The following is a 16,597-nucleotide window of genomic DNA, read 5'->3' on the forward strand; positions in this document are numbered from 1 at the left end:
CTACCTGTGAGACCTTGAATTTATTTAATCTCTAGAGTAAGACCTCTTCTATTTAGATTAGCTGTTACATATTCCTTTAAAGTTTCTTTGAATATTTTTAAGAGAGCTTACTATGTGTTAAATCCTTTAATTCATTTATTCTTTGATGTAATATAAATTTGTTGGGCTCATATAACCAGCCACTGGGAGAACTTTGAATGAAAGAAGCAGAAATGGCCATGTTCTTTTCCTCACAGCAACCTGTGAAAGAGACTCCATTTATAGAGGTGGGAACTGAGGTGTGGGCAAGTTAAAAGGCTTTCCAAGTCACGTGATAAAGAAATGGTAGAAACTTCAAACTCAGGTCTGACTCCACAAAGTCGTAATCGGTCATGTTTTTGACTACAGAATACTGTATAGGCATAGCTAACTCTGCGAGAATGTTAACAAGGAGAAACTTATTTTAATTTAAGGATGATTTACATGTAGATTGCTTGGTTTAAAGAGGAAGGATTCAGGTATTTTGGATCGGCTTTTCTAACAGTGAATTTACTAAGAGGGGTTGTCAAATAATAGAGCCTATTTCAAATCAGTTTTTAGTATGATGACACATTTGGATGGTCAAATAGTTAATACATTGTTATTGAGATTGTATTATTTATTGTGATCCATGCAATATATTCATATTTCAAGACCCTCTCAAATGAATGTACTTTGTTTTCCAAGCCAGATAATATTTTTTCCTCATATATATATTTTTTTACTGATTGTCAATTTTCCTTTAACTCCTTTAAATTTCTGTTTTGCAAGAGTAATTGATTATCCCCATGTTTGAATTCATTTTAAAGGAGGGTCCTTGTGAGAAAGTTTTCTATTATTTAAGTTCCTATTGGTGACCATTGTAGCTAAATATTAGTTTACATACAATCTGAATTGTAAAAACCACATTACTGAGTTTTGGATCAGATTTTTATTTTGTTTTTCTTTTTAGGTATATTTTTGTTAGCATCATTTAAGCTGATCACAAAATGCATTGTGTTTTGCTAAATGTTGGATGTTCTTAGAAAATCCTTTAGGATTAAAAAAATCACTTAAGGAAAACCTTAAATATTTAAATTTATTTATATTCATTTAGATATTTTATACACTAGTTGACCTGTTTTATTAGTTAAACTTTCCTTATACTAGGAGCAATTTTTTCTTTTTCTTTTTTTAAGTTTTTAAGAACTGATTGGATTGAGTATTGTCTGGGTCATAGAATAATTTCTTCAATTTGTGAAAGAAAGGCATCTTGTCAATGGAAGTTACTTTACATTTTAGTTTTATGCCATCAATTGTAAGTACAGGCATACCTTAAGAGATATTGTAGGGTTTGGTTCCCGAGCACTGTAATAAAGTGGATATCACAATAAAGTGAGTCAAATGAATGTTTTGGATTCCCAGTGAATATAAAAGTTATGTCTGCACTATACTATTACACTACACTATAGTCTATTATGTGTGTGGCAAGCAGCATTATATCTAAAATATCCCATGTCTTAATGTGTGAATATCTTAGTTTAAAAATATTTTATTGCTAAAAATGTTAACCATCACCTGAGTTTTTATCAAGTTGTAAGCATTTTGCTGGTGAAGGATTTGGCTTCCATATTGATGGCTGCTGACTGATCAGGGTGGTGGTTGCTGAATGTTGAAGTGTCTGGGAAAATTTCTTAAAATAAGACAACAATGAAGTTTGCACATCAACGGACTGTTCTTTTCAGGAAAAATTTCTCTGTAGCATTTTATCCACAGTAGAACTTCTTTAATAGAGTCAATTCTCTTAAACCCTGCTGTGGCTTTATCAACTAAGTTTATGTAATATTCTAAATCTTTTGTTGTCATTTCAATAATTTCCTTTTTAAAAAGATATTTATTTATTTATTATTTTCAAATATTTATTTTATTTTTGAGAGAGAGCACAAGCGGGGTAGAGGCAGAGAGTGAGAATCCCAAGTAGGTTTCATGCTGACAGCAGTAAGCCTGAAGTGGGGCTTGAATTTACAAACTGTGAGATCATGACCTGAGCTGATGTCAGATACTCAACTGACTGAGCCCACCCAGGTGCCCCTCATTTCAACAATTTTCATGACATCTTCCCCAGGAGTGCGGAAACCACTTTCCTTGCTCATCCATAAGAAGTGACTCCTTGTCCATTTTTTAAAGTTTTGTCATCAGATTGCAGCAATTCAGTCACATCTTCCAACTCGACTTCTCATATTTCCATATCTACAGTTCTTCTACTAAGTCTCTAATCCCTCAAAGTCATCCATGAAGATTGGATTCAGCTTCTTCCAGAGTCTTGTTAATGTTGATAATTTGGTTTTTTCCCCCAAAGTCACGAATATTCTTCCTGGCATGTAGAATGGTGAATCCTTTCCAGAAGGTTTTCAATTGACTTTGCCTAGATCCATCAGAAGAAACACCATCTATGGCAGCTATAGCCTCACAAAATGTATTTTTTAAAATGTTTATTTATTTATTTAGAGAGGGGCAGGGCAGAGAGAGACAGAAGGAGAGAAAGAATCCAAAGCAGGTTCCACACTGTCAGTGCAGAGCCTGATACAGGGCTTGACTTCAGGAACTGTGAAATCATAACCTGAGCTGAAATCAAAAGTCCACTGCTTAATTGACTGAACCACCCCGGTGCCCCACAAAATGTATTTCTTCACGTGATCTTAACCAAAAGGCCGAGAAGTGATGTATTTCTTGAATAATAAGACTTGAAAGTCAAAATGACTGCTTGATCCATGGACTGCAGAATGGGTTTTGTTTTGGCAGTCATGGAAAAAGCATGAATCTTGTCTAACGTCTCCATGAGAGCTCTTGGGTGATGAAGTACATTGTCCATGAATAGTCATATTTTGAAAGGAGTCTTTTCTTCTGGGCAGTAGGTGTCAACAGTGGGCTAAAATATTCAGTAGCCCATGTTGTAAGCAGATGATATACTGCTATACAGGCTTTGTTGTTCCACTTTTAGAGCACAGGCAGAGTAGATTTAGCATAATTCTTAAGGGTCCTAGGATTTTCTGAATGGTAGATGAGCATTGTCTTCAGCTTAAAGTCACCAGCTGCATCAGTCCCTAATAGAGTCAGCCATGTCCTTTGAAACTTTGTAGCCAGACATTGACTTATCTCTAGCTATGAAAGTCCTACATCACATCTTCTTCCAATAGAAGACTATTTTATATACACTGAAAATCTGTTGTTTAATGAAGCCACCTTCATTAATTATCTTAGCTTGATCTTCTGAATAATTTTCTGCAGCTTCTACATCAGCACTTGCTGCTTCACCTTGCACTTGTATGTTATGGACATGGCTTCTTTCCTTAAATCTCATGAACCAACCTCTGATGGCTTCACACTCTTCTTGTACAGCTTCTTCACCTCTCTGGACCTTCAAAGAATTGAAGAGAGTTAGGGCCTTGCTCTGGATTAGGCTTTGGCTTAAGGGAATGTTATGGCTGATTTGATCTTCCAGTAAGATCACTAAAACGTTCTTCATATCAGCAATGAGACTATTTTGGTTTCTTCCCATTCCTGTGTTCACTGGAGTAGCACTTTTAATTCCTTTAAAAATTTTTCCTTTGCATTCACAGCTTGGCTGTCCAGGACAAGAAGCCTAGCTTTTGGCCTGTCTCAGCTTTCACCATGCCTTCCTCCCTGAGCTTAATCATTTCTAGCTTTTGATTTAAAGTGAGAAATGTTTGACTCTTTCACCTGAACACTTATAGAGGCCATTGTAAGGTTATTAATTGTCCTAATCTCAATATTGTTGTGTTGCAGGGAATAGGGAGGCTCATGGAGAGGGAGAGACATGGCGGGAAGGCTAGTCAGTAGAGCAGTTGAACATGCAGTGTTTCTGAATTAAGTTGGCTATCTTTTATTTCTGTGGTTCATGGCATGCCAAAACATCAGAGATCACTGATCACAGATCATCATAACAAATATAACAATAAAGAAAAAGTTTGGAATATTATGAGAATTACTAGAATGTGACACAAAGACACAAGTGAGAAAATGCTATTGGAAAAGTGGTACCTGTAAACATGCTTGATAGAGGGCAGCCACACACCTTCAGTTTGTAAATAGCACATCATCTGCCATGTGAAGTAAAGCAAAGCACAGTAAAATGAGGTATTCCTCTATCATGTTCAGGAATTTTCATATATTCAAGAAAAAATGTTTATTTTTATTTGTTCAGACTTTTGTTGTAAAAATATGTCTTCTCATTATCAAGCTATACCATATTGATTATTTAGATGGTGCCTGGGCCATAGTTGATAATAAATATTTTTGTATGGCCCCCAACAGCATTGAAGTGATTGATCTGATGAGACAAGAGTTTAGAGATGTACCTCCCTGTTATAAGAATCTGTTATTTTACTAAAGTTAAATGCATTTAGCAGAGTACGCATTCAAGGGAAAATTCTTATGCTTTTAGCTAAACATGCCATGTGTGTATGTACAAGGTTGGTCAGGGAAGGAAACCTTTTCTGAGTAATATTATGAAGACTGCTATTGGCATAGATTCAAATATTACATTGTTTTGTAGAAATTGACAAGCTGGCTCTAAAATTCATAGGAAATGCAAAGGAACCAGAATAACCAAAACGACTTTAAAAAATGACAAAGTTGGAGAATGAACATTACCTGATTTTAATACTGATTATAAAGCTGCAATAATCAAGATAGTGTGACATGGGCATTAAAGATAGACAACTAGGCCAACAGAAGAGAATGAAGTCTAAAATGGGCCTACAGATAAAGAGACAAGTGATTTTTGTTAAAGGTATAAAACCAATTCAGTGGAAAGAATAGTATTTTTAACAATTGGCATTGGATAAATTGAATATCCATATGTAAAAAGTGAACTTCTATTTATACCCTTACCATATGCAAAAGTTAAGTTGGCTATGGTTCTAGCTGACCCTTCATGACTTTCAAGAATTTGTCATGAAGGGGCACCTGGGTGGCTCAGTCAACCGCCTCTGACTTCGGCTCAGGTCATAATCTCGTGGTCCATGAGTTCAAGCTCCGCATCAGGCTCTGTCCTGCCAGCTCAGAGCCTGGAGCCAGCTTCAGATTCTGTGTCTTCCTCTCTCTCTGCCTCTCTCCCGTTTATGCTCTGTCTGTCTCTCAAAAATAAGTAAATGTTAAAAAAAAAGAATTTGTCTTGAAGACATTTGAAGAGCTTACTAATATGCTAAGATCTTGTATAATATTTAGATGGAATACTGTTGCTTACAACTTGTGCATAGAAGTGCATACTTATAGAAAAAGTTTTTTTGGTCAGGCAGTTATTATAATATGTATCCAGCAATGTATATTGTAGCTCAAATATTTTCTTGGAGAATATTTTTTTAGTTGCATGTTTATATACTTGTAATTTTGGTATGATTACTACTAAGATCTCATTTGTAAGCTACATTTCTTGTGTATAAGATTTTATGTGAAAATAATGTTTTCATTTTGTAAATTAGACTTTGAATTGTATTTTTTGTATTGAAATTTGATTATTTGAATTTTCATGATCAAGTCTAGTCATTTCACTTTTAATCACTCTATAGATTTTTACTTGGCAGATGACTTTCTTTTTTGTGTTATTAAAACAAGAAATGACATTGCAGCATTTGCTGTTTCTGAATTTTTATATTCAATTATTCTTAAATATCATTGTAATAACATATTTATTTGAAAACATCTTTTTATATTTCCAGTTTCTAAATTTTGTTGATTATTGGAAGAAGGCAAAAAGAGCCTTCAGTGGTCAAAAATAATATTACAGTCTATGATCTAAAGCATTGTAGGGTCATGGTCTTATTGTGAGGTTTTCCATTCTTTAGACTCAGACCATGTATACTGAGTTACTGGACTTCAGTCTAGAGTAAAATATAAAGCTACAAGTTAGAATGGGTATATTCTTAAAAGCAGAGCATTGCTAACAGTAAGAAGTGACAATTATAGACCTGATAGCAAGAGAAGAGACACCCACAAAAAATAATAAAAAAGATAAAACAGTACACTGAACCCAATATAACACTGTATGTTAACTATACTAGAATTAAAATTAAAAACTCAATAAGATAAAAAAAGATAAAACAATTTTTAATGGAGCAACCTATGGCAAAAATCATTGAAATAATAAATATCCCAGATTACTTACAGAACATAATTTAAGGGTACAGGAAACTATATAACATGCTCAATTTCTGTAAATTCCTATAGCCATTTGTCAGTATTTACCTTGCCCTTTCAACATCTTTTAACATTATCAGTTGCTCCTCTTTCTTGAACCATACTTTATTCTTTTGGCTTCGACCATGCCAAATACTTCTGGTCTTCCTTCTATCTCTCTGGCCACTCTGCCTCTTTCATGGATGCATTAACTTCTACCGGGCTTCTAAAATCTGCACCTACCTAAGGATCCTTCCTATGTCATTTCATATTCTCCCTTAGGCAATCTCTTATGTATACAACTTATATGCCTATGACTCTCAAATTTATAGCTCCTGGGCTAAACTCCAAACCCATGTTTCCAGCTGACTTCTTGACACTCTACTTGAATATTGCAAAGATATCAAACTGAATATGTCAAAAGTCATGTTTACGATAATTTTCTTCTCCACATCCACAAACTTCATGTCTTCCAGTGTTTATATGTTGATTCATTCATTTACTTACCCATTCATTTTATTCATTAATTCAACAAACATGTATTGAGTGTCTAGTAGATGCAGTTCACTGTTTTAGGCACTTTGGAGTTTAGCAGCTAATGTTCCTGTTTTCATGGAGCTTATATTCCAGTGGATAAAGAGAGGCAACAAAAAACAAGAAAAACTTCAGATCATGATTATCTATACTAAAGAAAATAAATTGAATGATGTGATAGAGTGTGACTAAGCTGCTGGTTTTCTTTGCCTGGTCAAGGAAGGCTCACTAAAGAGGTGATGTCTGTAAGTGACAGAGAGGACCTCCCACATGCAGAGGTCTGGCAAAAGGTCATTCCAGAAGAGGAGCAGTTTGTAAAGAGGCCCTGAGGTTGGAATGGCTTTGGTGTGCTTGAGCACACAACAGGAGGCTGTTGCAGCTAGAATGATTTGAACCTGGCAGGTGGGGATAGTGTTAGATATAGAGGTCGACAGGGGCCAGACTGTCTAAGCCTTGGAATACCGGGTTGAGGAATTTAGATATTTCTGACTGCACTAGAAAACTAACAAAAGGTTTTAAAAGGACAGAGACATGGTCTGACATAGGGTTTTAGAACGATCTCTCTAATTGATTAGTGAAGGATGGATTCATTGGCGCAATAGTGGTATCAGAAAGACCAGTTAGGATGCTTTTATGGTAGTTCAGGTAAGAGGTGGTGCTAGCTTATTAGGAGGATGGCCACAGTTGAAGCAGTGAGAAGTTTGAGAGAGTCCAGGAAAAGAAGGATGCAAAAATAGCTCTGGTTTTTTATTTGAGCACCAGATTCAATGGTAGTATCAATAAATGAAATGTGGAAGACTGCGAGGAGGAGCAGGTATGGATGATGGGAGGAGAAATCAGTGGAGAATTACAGATTAGTTTTGGACATGCTAATTTTGAGATATCTATTAGACATCCAAGCGGAAATGCTAACAAGCATTAGAATTAGATACAAGAAGTTCAGGGGGAAAATGAGTGCTTGAGATGAGTTCGAATTTATATTTATGTGTATGAGTAGATGAGATCACCTAGAGAGACAATAGAGATGACAAAGAAGAGAAGGTCTAGAGAGGGAAGTATAGCAGTAATTGATATTTGGAAATGTAGAAGAGAAGAAGAGGAGCAGTGGGCAAAGAATGTGGAAAAGAGTAATCAGGGAAGAAAGAGAAAAGTCAGGAAAGTTGGAGTAATGGGAGTCCATAAAAAGAGGCTGTTTTGAGGTAGAAGAGGAAAACAATGTGAGAGGTTGCTGACACTTAGAATAATTATTCATTTTGCAATTTTTTGGCCGAGTGATTAACATGCTTATTTTTTGGCTTCTGTGTTTGGAGTATAGTTTATCTCTTGATTGTGTTTCACATGAAAACCATGAGAATGAAATAGAGTTGATTTTTGTTAGACTCTTCAAGATCCTTTGAAAAAATATGGAACTAAATCGAGCTATTTAGATATTACAGCTGCTGATTCTGATTATTTTGGATACATTTTGTAGAATATTTCAAATAGGTTCCTATTGCTGGAGGGATTTCTGTCAAGTGCTGGCTGGCTTTGGTTTCATGTGCCAGCACTACTACTTCAGTTATCTGGGACACTTAACCTTCACTAGCAGGTTCAGCCTAACCTAGGCTTTTGAACTAGCTCAGCTCTTACGCAAGAAAACTGTAAAGGCCATTACTGAGCTGTAAATATCAAGGCAGCATTGATATTAACCTCTCTTCACCCTGAAGTCCATGTAAGTGGCTTTGACTTTGTATCTTATGAAAAAGTCTCTATTCTTTCATTCCGTGACTCAGCTTGTGTCTTGGTTTTCTACCTGGTATCTTCTGGCTCACTTGAGTCTGGAGTTCTGTTTTGATCTCCTCCTCTGCATCTGATCTCTGATACCTGCTTGGCACCCACCTTTTGTCTACATGAAATCTTGGCCCTATTTAATCCCACCCCACCCTAGAGTTATTGTTAACTCTTCTTTTTTCAATGTTTGGTTTTGAGAGAGAGGGAGAGAAACAGAGAGAGAGAGAACAAGTGAGGAGGGGCAGAGAGAGAAGGGGACAGAGGATCTGAAGCAGACTATGTGCTGACAGCAGACAGCACAATGTGGTGCTTGAATTCACAGAACCGTGAGATCCTGACTTGAACCAAAGTCAGACATTAACCAGCTGAGCTACCCAGGTGCCTTTTTTTTTTTTTGCTATCTGTACATTTATTACATAGATTTATGTTTACATTTAGTGGTAGTGGGGGCTAGGGTGGAGAGGAAATCGGCTAAGTGCGTTTAAGTTCCATTTTTACCAATCTGAACCCATTGGTCAAAAATAAGGCCCATCATTTATTCCAGGGAGCTGCCACAGAGTTTAGGCAATCCTGCCCTCCTATCAGTCATTCTCCAGAGAGGCCCAAGGGAGACCCTATGCAGGGTGTCATCACCAGGATTCCTGACTACCAGAGCTGGCAAGATTAGAGCAGCAGAAAAGTAGGTCAGTGGAGAAGCCATTTGCCAGCTTGTAGAGACTTTGGTTGGGGTACAGAAGAGCAGGCTGTATGACTGGCTGTGATTCAGGGCATGAACATCTTATTATCCACAGGGGTAAATGTTGTTAATATCATGAGGTTGCACAGAGCTCTCCAGAAGCCAAACTGAGAGACTCTCATTGACTCTGACAGGCTCCCCAGTGCTGGCAAATCAGGGCATCACGGGACTCTCGTCTCCCTCTTTCCCTGCAAAGAACACGTCCTCAATCTCTGGGTTCCATTCCTATTGGAAGCCGGCCACCGATGCCAGACCAGCCTTTGGGTACCTCCAGTACCTTCTGCTCAACCACTCCAGGAGGAACTAAGGCCTTGAGAACACCTACCTACACAGGAAAGCTCCAGCTTTTTTTTTTTTTTTTTTTAAACTTTCAAGACTGCATTTATTTGTCTCTAGAAGGTAGCCCTGGGCTGGCATTTTCACTTTTCATACTTGGGGGAGCCTGTGACTCAGGACTTCCACATCTAGGAATCTGTCCACTGCCACCATCTGCCCAGGTGCCCTTCTACTGAGACTTCCACTTTTCACCCATTGCTGAACTCTTTCAGGTTGTTTGCTACTTTAGATTTCCTTTTTTTCCTGATTGATAGACTTCCCATGTTTATCTTAGGGACACAATTGAGTTTTGCTTCAAATCTGGGTCTATATAATTCATATTAACTCACCCTGTGACCTATTCAGCCACATTTCTAGGATCTTGTCTTCAATCTGAAATGATTTGTAGGGTTAATTAAAGCATTTTTCCCCCAAAACTGACACTGATCAGTGGTATGCAAAGTGGACTGCTTTGAAGAAGCAGGTAGAAACCCACAGATGTTCTTTACTCTAAATATAATAGGCATTAGGGAAACACAGATGAGTAAAATGTGGCCTCTTTCCTTGAGGAAAAAAAAAATTAATTATTTTTTGTCTTTATTTTGAGAGAGACAGAGAGCGAGCAGGGGAGGGGCAAAGAGAGAGACACACACACACACACACACACAGAATCCGAAGCAGGCTCCAGGCTCTGAGCTGTCAGCACAGAGCCCGATGTGGGGCTCGAACCCACAGACTGAGATCATGATCTGAGCTGAAGTTGGATGCCTAACCAACTGAGCCACCCAGGCACCCTAAAGAAATATATTTTTAAATATAGTCCTACATAGATACTTTATAGCTGGTTGCATTGAAAACTATTCCCTGTTTATATGACTCAGGTGCTCTATTTTCATTGGAGCTCACAAAACATTGCTATTAAAACACTTCAGGGGTGCCTGGGTGGCTCTGTCAGTTAAGAGTCTGACTTCGGCTCAGGTCATGATCTCGTGGTTTGTGATTTCCAGCCCCGTGTAGGGCTCTGTGCTGACAGCTTGGAGCCTGGAGGATGCTTCAGATTCTGTGTCTCCCCCTCTCTCTGCCTCTCCTCTGCTCTTGCTCTGTCTCTCAATAATAAATGTTTAAAAAAAACACTTCAGAAATAAGATCACAGTTAAAGTATTGAGGACCCCAGTTCATTTTTTTAATAGTTTATTGTCAAGTTGGTTTCTATATAACACCCAGTGCTCATCCCAACAAGTGNAGCACTAGCCTCTTTCCATGTTTTGGCTATTGTTGAGAGTGCTGCTATGAACATTGGGGTACATGTGCCCCTATGCATCAGCACTCCTGTATCCGTTGGGTAAATTCCTATCAGTGCTATTGCTGGGTCATAGGGGAGTCCTAATGTTAATTTTTTGAGGAACCTCCACACTATTTTCCAGAGGGGCTGCACCAGTTTACATTTCCACCAACAGTGTAGGAAGGTGCCCATTTCTCCACATTCTTGCCAGCATCTATAGTCTCTGAATTTGTTCATTGTAGCCACTCTGACCGGCATGAGGTGGTATCTCAGTGTGGTTTTGATTTGTATTTCCCTGATGAGGAGGGATGCTGAGCATCATTTCATCTGTCTGTTGGCCATCTGGATATTGAGGACCCCAGTTCTTAAAGATTGACAAAGGTTATGTGCATGTGTTCCATAACTATTCTTTTTTACTTAACCTTGATTAATTGAAATATATGCATGTTTTTCCACATGAAAAGGGCATATTGGAAATATTTAAATTCTTATGGTCATGCTGTGCTTTTTGCAGATGATTGGAATGCTGCCCAGGCATCAACCGTCTCATCCTTCCCCCAAACAACTTGTCAGTTGTTTCACCTAGCATGATTTGTTTTTCATGACCATTAGGAATGACAGTGCTAAAATCTTTTACAGGGAAATAAAAATAAAGGGTGATAGCTCTGTTTTTTTTAATACTCTTCTTTCCCCCCCAATCATTCTTTGATATAAAAATGTATCTTAATCTTTGCTTCAAATGTTGGCTATTTTTAATGATGGAGAAACAGGAATGATTTTTTAAAACTAGGAGTCTTATTTTGCAAAAATGAAAACATACTATGAACTTCAGCCAGACAGGTTATACTGAGACCATAGAATTTCATGGATGCATTATCAGGGTTTCAGTGCTAATGTGCACATAAACTTCATCTTTTATATGAGCTTGTGGCTAAGAATTTAATCACTTTTTATTCAGGTGGAACTTGGGCTGGAGTCTGGGATTTTTTGAGGAAGAGACCATTTCATGCACCCAACCACCAAGCATTTAGAATGAAAGGAACACTGAAAACATGCCAAGAGGAGGTGTGCCACTGCACACTGTATCTTTTATGAAAAAGAATATATTTCAGCCATAAGATGAGATTGTTAGACCTTCAGACATATTAGTTTACCATAGTGTAAATGTCTCAGAAGACATACATTTACTAGCTCTAAAAAGTCTAGCTGTTGATCAGCTAGTATAGGCTGTTCTGTAGGTTTTGGTTTAGGTTTAGAATTTCCTTCATCCCCAAAACTCAGGTGAACATTCTCTTAGAGGTGAGTATAGTAAGTGATGGATTACTCTTGTGATCATCCTTTTAAGATTTTCATCTACAATTGTATTTTTGGACAGCAGAGAAGTAAAGCTGTCAACTTTTAAAATTTGCATTGCTAATAAAGATTCATTTAAGATTCTGTGATGATATAAGCTGACTGATAATCCTCCTCAATAGCAACTGTGGTCAGTTCATGATTCAAGAATTCAGCGAAGTTGCAGGGTACAAAATCAACGTACNAAACTAATTTGACAGTAAACTATAAAAAAATAAAATAAAATAAAATAACTTTTAGCAACTGTGGTCAGTTCAAAAACATGCATGCCACCTCTCCTATCCGCCTGTTTATAGTCTGCTCGGTAGGGAGCAGGGATCCCATGACAGGACTGACTTATCTTGTTGCTAGTGAGACACACTTTATTGGCAATATAAACCTGTAGCTATGAATTATAATATTTTTTTCTTTTTCTAATGTTTATTTATTTTTGAGGGAGAGAGAGAACACACGAGCAGGGGAAGGACAGAGAAAGAGGGAGTCACAGAATTTGAAGCAGGCTCCCGGCTCTGAGCTGTCAGCACAGAGCCCGACGTGCGGCGCAAACTCACGAAATGTGAAATCATGACCTGAGCTGAAATCGGACACTTAACCAGCTGAGCCACCCAGGCACCCCTATAACATGTTTGTCTAGTGAGGAAGTAAGATGTGTGGTCTATCACTATACTGTTAGTGGGTAGATAGCTACTCCAGAACTGGGTAGGTATAGATTATAGGTAGCTTCCTTCTGGCACCTCAGAGTAAGTTTTGCCTGAATTCTATCCTGTAGGATCAATTGCCTTCTAAGAGGTTCTTGGGGACCTACAGAAAAGATGAGTTTGTGGTTCTTGCCCACTGGTTCTTCTAATATGCTGAGCAGGTCTGAGTCCCATTGATGGACATAGATTAGACCCAGTTGACATCCCTGTGATGGTTACTCTTAGGTCACTCATTTGGGATCATTGTGTGTGTGTGTGTGTGTGTGTGTGTGTGTGTGTTACATATTTTGTGGTAGAAATAATAGTATTTGTAGAGTCTAACCAGTGAGAATATATACAGAAATATTTTTTTAAGACCTAAAATGATTTTAGACAAATACGGTAAGTCCCTACTCTCACCTAACGAATTTCACCACCATCACTTCTACTCGTTTGTTTGTCAACTCTCATTGTTCTGTTTCTTTTCTGTTCCCTTGGAGGAATTGGGATGTTTCTTTCTGATGCCTCCTGTCCCTTCCTTAAGATATCAGATCAGCACTTGTTTTTCCTTGGTTCTGCATTGCCAACTTTTCCATAGTACTGGATTAATACTGTCAACCTATGAACATGTTAATTTACCCATCTTTATAAAACCCTCCCTTGACCTCACAACCCTCTCTAGCTGCCCTTCACTTCTTTCTTCTCCTTTACAACAAAAACTTAAAACAATGTCTACAATCAGTCTCTACTTCTTCTTCTCCCCTTCTTTCCTAAATCTATTCCAATCAGGCTATCAGCCACCCCACTCCACTGTAGCAGCTCTTGTCAACCTCCTGAAGAACTTTCAAGATGCCCATTTCTTTTTTTTTTTTTTAAAGATTTTTATTTATTTCTAGGAGAGAGAAAGAAAGATAGCGTGAGCAGGGGAGGGTCAGAGAGAGAGGGAGTCACAGACTGAAACAGGCTCCAGGCTCTTAGCTGGCAGTCAGCACAGAGCCCGACGCGGGGCTCGAACCCACTAACCGCGAGATCATGACCTAAGCGAAAGTCGGACGCTTAACCGACTAAGCCACCCAGGCGCCCCTCAAGATGCCCATTTCTGTGATCCATTCTTAGTTCTCATCTTATCTGACATGTTGGCAATACTTGATGGAGTGGAAGGTCTCTTAACTTCAGAAAAAACTCTTTATACTTGGCTTTGGATCACCTTTTTTTCGGTTTCCCCTCTATCTTGTTGACCACTCCTGCTCACTCTATCTCCTGACTTCTAAACATTGGAGCACCCAGTGCCTAGTACTCTGGCCTCTTCCCTGTCTAACTCTCACTTAGTGATCTCATCCCCTTGCCTAACTTTAATGAATTCCAAATATATATTTCTAGCTTGGACTTCTCCCTAGATGAAAGACTAATGTGTCTAGCCCCAAAGGCATTTTTGTGCTAATTAGAAAAAGCTGCTCTTTTCCTCAAGCACTTGACTGCCATCTTCTGGAAATTTTTCAGAATAAACAAACACTTAACAGATGACTGTGAATGTGAGTGGTATCTCTAACATCTGTGCAACCCTCATCCATTAGCAGCAGTTCTGTTTCTCCACAAGGGTGGTGTGTAGTGGGCAACACAAGCCTAATAGATCCCCATCCAAACTCCTAATTCCCAACCCTCATCTCCCCATCCTCTTCCTTTCAGTCTTTTCTGTCTCAAAGTTCTTCCCATTGCTGAGGTCAAACTCCTTGAAAGTCGTTCTTGATTCCTCTCTTTTGCCTATACCCCACCTTTAATTCATAGGCAATTCCTATTGTTTATTTTTCCTTCAAAGTACATTAGAATTTAGCCACTTCTCTCCACTCCTAGTGCTGCTTCCCTTGTCCAAGCTCCATCATCTCTCACTTCCATTATCCCAGTAGCCAGCTTCCTATCTTAGTCCTTATTGTCTGTTCTCAACATAGTAGCCACAGTTATTGACTTAAAACCTAGGTTATGGGGCACCTGGCTCAGTCAGTTGAGTGTCCAACTCTTTGATTTTGATCCCGGGGTTGTAGGATTGAGCCCTGCATTGGGCCCCCTGAGCACACAACCTGCTTGGGATTCCCTCTGCCCCCTCCTCCACTCACACATGTGCACTTTCTCTCTCTAATATAAACTAAAGCCAACCAATCAACCAACCAACCAGCCAACCAACCTAAGTCACATCAGGTCTCTCTACCCTTCAAGTGGTCTGCTATTCAATCAGAGTAAAATTTAAGGTCTCACAAGCTTTACACAATCCAGGTCTGTACCACAGCTCTGACCTCATCTCCTGTCTCTCTCTCTCTCCCATATGTTCTGTGATCCAGGCATGTTGACCTTGCTCTTCTTCCAGTATGCTTCCAACTTCAGGTACTCTGGTGGGATACTCCTATATAAAACATTGCTTGCTCCCTTCTTTTCTTCAGTTTTTGCTCAGATATCACTTTATCATATCAGAGAAACTTTCCTCAACCAAAGCATATAACAAAGCAATCCTCCTGCCCTAGCATTTAATAACTCCTTTACTATTCAATTTTCTCCATAGGACTTATCACCTGGCACACCCACATTGTATACTGTTTCATCTCACTCAAATTTAAACTTCATGAGATTAGGCACTTATTTTTCTTCCTCCTCTGCAATTTCTAAAATAGTGCTTGGTGAATAGTAAGAGCTCAAAATATTAGTTGAATAAATAAATGAATACCAGCATCTCTAAATCTTTCTGTGGGGACCTATCCTTAAAAAGACACAAAGGTTTGAGATTGTACTGCATAATTCTAATATCTCAATTTCAAAATAAAAGCATTTTTAGGAGTCCACGAATGAATTTAAATCTAATTTGAAAATTGCATTGATTTTGCCTCTTTCTGGAAGGGCATTGGTTTCCTACAGAGAAAGTAAGTAGGTGCCCTCTAGTGGCAACAAAAGAAGTCTACATTTGTGTCACTTGAATTATTGATAGTAACATAATTGAAAATGTAGTCCCTGATCCAGAGCTTATTAATTTTATGAAAGTAATAATTATGATAGCTGTGAATCCTCAAGTATTCATTTTCCACAAAATGTATTGAATTTAAAAATTGCAGTTCCATTTCTTATAAATTATTTATGACTCATTTTTAATATTAATTTTTGTTTTCTGAGATCTGACATCCTTTGTTCCTCTTTACTTTTCTTATTGTTTTATCCTCTAGTTATCTTTAAACTCTTATGTTCACATGATACCAGCCAACCCATTTAGTAGGTAAATAAAATAAAGGCTCGTCTTCTGGGAATTTATATGCTAATAAAAATGGTACCTATGAGGGCAAACATGTGAGAGCACATGCCCAATGATGCAGTAATCTCTGCAGGCCAGAATTCTGAGGCCTCTTGAATCTTTATTGTGTATACTTACACCATTGAGGAATGAACTCAAGCCTTAGCCTGCCATTTTTTCAAAAGTGACACATGGACAAAGGAAAGCAGATTTCATACCATCATTAAGAAACATGTTCCAGGGGCGCTCGGGTAGCTCTGTTGGTTAAATGATTTTGGCTCAGGTCATGATCTCACAGTTCTTGAGTTTGAACCCTACATTGGGCTGTTCTCTGACTGTGTGGATGGAGCCTGAGCTGACAGTGTGAGCGGGGGAGGGGCAGAGAGAGAGAGAGAGAGAGAGAGAGAGAGAGAGAGAGAATCTCAAGCAGGCTCCACACTCAGTGCAGAGTACCAGGAGGGACTTCA

At 38.4% G+C, this 16,597-nt stretch overlaps 1 protein-coding gene across 7 annotated transcripts in view; it reads left to right on the plus strand.

Annotated features, from left to right (window-relative positions):
- Positions 1-16,597, plus strand: part of DNM3 (dynamin 3) — a 584,407-nt gene that overhangs the window by 127,024 nt on the left and 440,786 nt on the right. The gene's annotated exons all lie outside the window — the stretch shown is intronic.

This window comes from Crocuta crocuta, unplaced genomic scaffold (assembly GCF_008692635.1).
Source record: "Crocuta crocuta isolate KB4526 unplaced genomic scaffold, BGI_CrCroc_1.0 scaffold122, whole genome shotgun sequence".
NCBI lineage: Eukaryota > Metazoa > Chordata > Mammalia > Carnivora > Hyaenidae > Crocuta > Crocuta crocuta.